Consider the following 6,000-nt stretch of genomic DNA (forward strand, 5'->3'; position numbering starts at 1 on the left):
TGGCGGAGCTGGCAGAGGAACCCAGGTGTGTGGGACCCAGGGCCAAGAACTCCAAGGCTGCTCAGATTGGGACTAGGCCTCTTCTACCCAGATCCCCCATTTTCCAGTAGCTAGGCAGTCACACCCAGAGACTGTCGCCGGTGCCGTGTAATCCCATCAATGGCCTACATCCAGAGACTATAAAACCAAGCTCCCGGAAGAGAGCAACACAGTCTCTTACACAGTCTCTTGCCCCTGAGCCTGGCTGTCTTCACTGGGGTCCCTCAGAGGGGATGGGTTGCACTTCCCTCCGCCAACCCCAGCAGAGCCTCAACAGTTGAGGACCTCAGGAACCCAGCCACAGCCATGCTCAGACTATAAAACCAAGCTCCCGGAAGTGCGGCTGCAATGCGGCCGTGTGACATCTAATAGCCTAGTTCTCCCTCTTAGAGTACCTGACAAGCTACCGAGAGTCTATTGCCCACTTGGAAGAGCCTGGCAAGCTCCCCGTGGTGTATTGATATCCAAAATACGGTACAGATATATACATACCGCTCAGAGAGCCCAGCAAGCTACTAAGAGTATCCCACCTGGGGCAGAGCCTGGCAAGCTACCCGTGGAATATTCGATATGCCAAAAACTGTAATGATAGGTCTCATTCCCCTGACCCTGTAAGAGCCTCCAATTGTTGGGAAAGATGAGTAAGGAGAGGCTGCAAAAATCTCAGGGCTGAGTGTAATAAATACATTACTGTTGCCCGCTCAAGTAAATCGACGAACAACGGGATGACAGTGATACAGTGATACCTACACAATAAATTATTATTATGCAAATAATATATTAATTGATTTTATTCTGATAATCATTTCATCATATGTATGTGTACGACTATTTTATATCTTTATTATATGTTTATAAATACTATATCCAATGGACTATAATACTGTGCTTTGGTGGTGGCCATGGTGTGGTAACATACGTTTTAAATTTGTGTGAAACTTTTCCTGAAACACATAAAGTCTTTTCTTGAAATTGAATCAAAGAGAAATACACAGTTACAAAGTTGTTAATGAGTGGGTTTCAGTCATATAATGTTCCAACACTCAAACCCATAGTCTTGTAAACCAATTATCAGAACTTTTAAAAGACTGCTTTGTTTTAAAGTATAATTTTCTAAAAGTTTGTGATAAATTTATATTGCTTGGAATACAAAAGTATACATTTAATAACTGCTAATAATCATTCCCATTATTAAAAACATGCTCAAAACAATGTATGAATATATCTTTATATTACACTGTAAAGTTTGTCTCTGTCATTCCCCACCATTTCCTCATATGAAAGTTAACTTACTCTTTTATCACTTGTGCACGAAGTACACTTGTTATTTGCCAGACAATCTATAAAAGATTAAGCACAAATATTAAATACAAAGCCTATCTATCACTCTATATTAAAAGTGTTCTTCATTCAGTCATTCCCATTTCATGAAATATTTAACCATACGCAAGAATTTTATTTTCTAATTTTCTTTTTTTTTTTTTTTTTTTTTGCTTTTTGGGTCACACCTGGCAATGCACTGCGGTCACTCCTGGCTCTCAGGAATTACCCCTGGCCATGCTTAGGGGACCATATGGGGTTCTGGGAATCGAACCCGGGTCGGTCGCGTGCAAGGCAAACACCCTACCCGCTGTGCTATTGCTCCAGCCCCTTCTAATTTTCTTACATCTAGGCACTTTTCCCAATGGTATTTAAATTCAATCTCTAATTTCTCCCATATCTTGGAAAAATATTAAACGACACCATTTAGTTTTGGGTATCCAAGTTTGTCCAAAATATAACTTTTAAACAATAATAATAAAAACTAATAGGCAATATCATGGTAAATTTTAAAACACTATTCTTTTACTTTTACTGGCTGTCTTCACCGGGGCCCCTTGGAGGGGCTGGGTTGAGTTTCCCTCTCCGCCCTGAGCAGAGCCAAAGGCCTCCAGAACCCAGCCACAGCCATGTCTTGACAACTCTCCATATGCTCGGACGAGCCTCACGCATGAAGGAACCAGCAAAGGAGCCCAGGTGTGTGGGACCCAGGGCTGAGATCTCCAAGCCTGCTCGGATCGGGACTGGGCCTCCTCCACCCAGATCCCCGTTTTTCCAGTAGCTAAGCAGTCACACCCACAAACTGCCCTTGGTGCTGTGTAATCTCATCAACGACCAATCCAGAGACTGTAAAACCAAGCTTCCGCATTTGTGGCTGTGCAGCCTCTTATTGTCTAGTTCTACCTCTCAAAGAACCTGTCAAGCTACCCAGAGTATCCTGCCGCACAGCAGAGCCTGGCAAGCTTCCTGTGGCATATTCGATATGCCAAAAACAATAACAATGATGGGTCTCATTCCCCTGACCCTGAAAGAGCCTCCAATGCAGCACAGTTGGGAAGGATGAGTAAAGAGAGGCTGCTAAAATCTCAGGGTTAAGATGAATGGAGACGTACTAGCACCCGTTCAAACAAACTGGTGAACAACAAAATGACAGTGATACAGTGATTCTAATAACTCCTGTGTTATTCAGCATGGTTTTTCCAATATATTCCTGGTTAAATAATCATTTAAATAGTAATACTATTATTTATACTAATTTTATACTAATGTTCTTTTTCTATTCCTATCTTGGATACCTATTATATTTAGTCACAGCATTTCTTTCGGTCCACAATAGTTTCTTAACACTTTTTTGTTTATAGGACACTGGTCAAATATTTTGAACCTCAATTTATTTTTTTAAATATTTTCTCATGATTAAACTAGAGTTGTGTTGATTATTTCAGGAGTAAAACTCCCTCAATATATCAGATCAGCTATTAATATGATACCAAGCTGGTTTTTATTGGTGGTGTGATGGTGGTGATTGATGTCAATAATGAATGCAACTAATTATTGTGAACAACTTATTTAAAAAATTTTAAATTAAAATGTTTATTGTAAATAATTATAGCCAATCCTTATTCCTCAGAGGTGGTTATTATTTATCATCCCCATCTGACATGGAAACTAACATCAAAAGAATAAAATTTGCACATTCGCTTTCACTTGCTAAGAGCAGAACATGGATGTAAGGAGAAATAATTTCCTGTTTTGCCCTCTACCAGTTTTCTCTTCTCCTGAGAAATACAACCCACCCTTTCTTTGCAGCAGTGCTCTCTCCTCAGTTTTATACACAGCTTTATATCTCATCTTCTGCACAAACTCTTGTCCCAGAATGAATTAGGTTGCATATCCTGAACTGCATTGGATCATGTCAGACCACTCAGTTAGAGCAATATTTCTCAATTTTTCCTGAAAATGCCCCAAACCTCCACCCATTTCCAATCTGGTTCCCTTCCTGTGACCCCTGTGGCCTCCCAGTTGGTCCCCTAATCTCATGTCATGGCTCCTCCTTTATGCAGTTTTACCCTGTGTCCCCATTGGAATATCCTGGGGACTTACAGGGAACAATATGAAACATGATTGAGAAACACAAACTTAGACCAAGGAGATAGAATAAGATTATTTTAGACCAATCACTATACTCTTCCAAAAAATTACAAATTAGACAGATAGATGGCCAATAGGTATATGAAATGATACTCTTTCCATCACATCATCAGGAAAATGTAAATTAAAACAGCATTCAGTGATCATGCTGATGGGTACCCTTTCTCTATCTATGTCTATATCAAAGCCCACTCTTTATCCTTTAGTCTTGTGATGGATCACAAATTCAAATATCTAGGTATACCACACATTGATAAACTGATATGATAATAACACAATTGCAATTGAAAATTAATATGAAAAACAGAACAAAGGAATCAGGCAATCTAATTCTACAGCATATAAGGGCATATTTTTTTCAAGAACAACTAAAAATAAAAAATGAAGAGTGGAAATAATGTTTTATTACAATTCTCTATACTTTAAATTTATTTACTTAACCTGTTAATTTATTCTATAGGTATGTAAAAGGAATCTATGTGGTTTTGAATGTACTTTTTTTCCTGTTAGTGTTTCACATTTGTCACAAAATTATTTTTCTAAATAATGTAAGAGTAGTGCTATTTATTCAGCCATTGGTTAAGCTGATTTAATTGGGCATAAACTCCACATTACTTTTTTTTATTCAGAATGTTAATTTTATTTTATTGTTTTTATTATTATTATTCCCCAGTGAGATACAGTTACAAAGCTTTCCTGTTTGAGTTTCAAACAGGTTTGATCATGATTGATTGATCACCCAACCCTGCACCAGTGCACATCTCCCACTACCAAGTTCCCCAGTATCCACCCCATCCCACCCCTTCGAGCCCTGCCTCTATAGCAGACAATCTCACCCATACTCTTTTGTATTGCTTGTTATGGATAGCATAAGATGTCGCAGCCACGTTCTCCTGGAATTCTAAAATTTTATATAATTAGTCTGGAGAAATCTCTGCATCAAGGTGCTTGGTTGGAGATTCTTTTGTGTGTCTTTGAGTCCTTAACTCAAGCCGTTAAGGAGCTTGAGTAGCAGGAAAATGTAAATTAAGGTCATGCCCAGAGGCACCTCGTGGGCATGACCTCCAGGGTCCCGTGGGAATGGGGAGATGAGAAGGACCGGCCCATCCCCTATCCGCTGAGGCCTGGAGTTTGCCGTCACTAAACCCACGTACCTGCACTTCTCATTGGGTGCTGGAAGTTGGTGACTGCCGGGGATTTTAGGGAGCGGTGAAGGGATGATGTCTGCTCGTGTCTGAGAAACCTCAGTGAAGTCAACCTGGCTTAAAGTCCAGAGGCATCTCTGCAGCAAACTGTTCCATTCGGAGATTCTTTTGTGTTTCTCTTTATCATGGCCATTAAGGAGCTCAAGTAGCATCTGGAGGTAGTTTGTGGGCATGACCTCCAAGGTCCCACTGGGACGAGGGATGAGAGGGCTCAGCTCATCCCCTATCTCTTGAGGCCTGGAGTTGGCTGTCACTGGACCCACGTACCTGCACTTCTCATTGGGTTCTGCTAGTTGGTGGCCGCTGACGTTTTTAGGGGGCAGGTGGAGGGATGACGCCTGTTCCCATCTGAAACACCCTGGTGAAGGTGGCCTGGCTTAAAGTCTGGAGGCATCTCTGCAGTGAGCTGCTTGGTTCAGAGATTCTTTATGTCTCTGGATCATGGTCCTTGTTTCCATGTTTTCCAGAGAAATAAACTATTGGCTTATGCCCTGCAGGGCATGCCTGCTTTTCCAAAGCGTGCCTTGCCACCAGCCCTAACTGCGGCTTTTGAACTCTTTCAAGATTTATGGGTCTCTGAAATAAGGTCAATAAATGAGCTTGTGTAGTTGAGCCAAAGCTGGTTTGTGGATGTGGCTCCCACATACCTAAATTTTGGCCATTTAATTTCTTGGTGAACTTGGACCCAAGTTGTTGGGGTCCAGCCAAAGGCAAAACGGCAATTTTGGGATATCAGGAAGTCTGATGGCACCATCAGGCTGCTGATGCACTTGCCCCGCAGGTACAGGTTGTCCTGCTGGTGGCACTGTACCCCCCAAAATGATGTTGTTAGATTCTGCTGTTGCATGTCTCTGTTTTCCTCATTTCTTATCTGTAACGTTTGTTTGTTTGTTTTGAGGACACAATCAGTGGTACTAAGGGCCTTATCCTGACTCTGTGCTCTCTTGGAGGAGCTTGGGTGTGCCAGAGATCAAATCTGGGTCAGTTGCATGCAAGGCAAGACCCCTACCCACTATATTGTTCTGGTCTCTCATCTGTAACAACTTTTGCACTGTTCATCTTCAAACAAGGTGAGGAAACGTAAATTTACCCAACTCTCTAGATCTTGGAGTATTACTGAAAATCCTTGAAACTTAGTGACTTACTAGTTTATATTACTAAGAGGTAACAGCAGCATTTGGAATGTTGTTACACGACTTTTCTATTCTGTTCCAGAATTTTCTTTCTATAGTTATTTCTATAGCTTCCATTTTATACCTTAAAAATAATGCATATTGGGGCTGGA

This window comes from Sorex araneus, chromosome 1, assembly GCF_027595985.1.
Source record: "Sorex araneus isolate mSorAra2 chromosome 1, mSorAra2.pri, whole genome shotgun sequence".
In the NCBI taxonomy this organism is placed as follows: domain Eukaryota; kingdom Metazoa; phylum Chordata; class Mammalia; order Eulipotyphla; family Soricidae; genus Sorex; species Sorex araneus.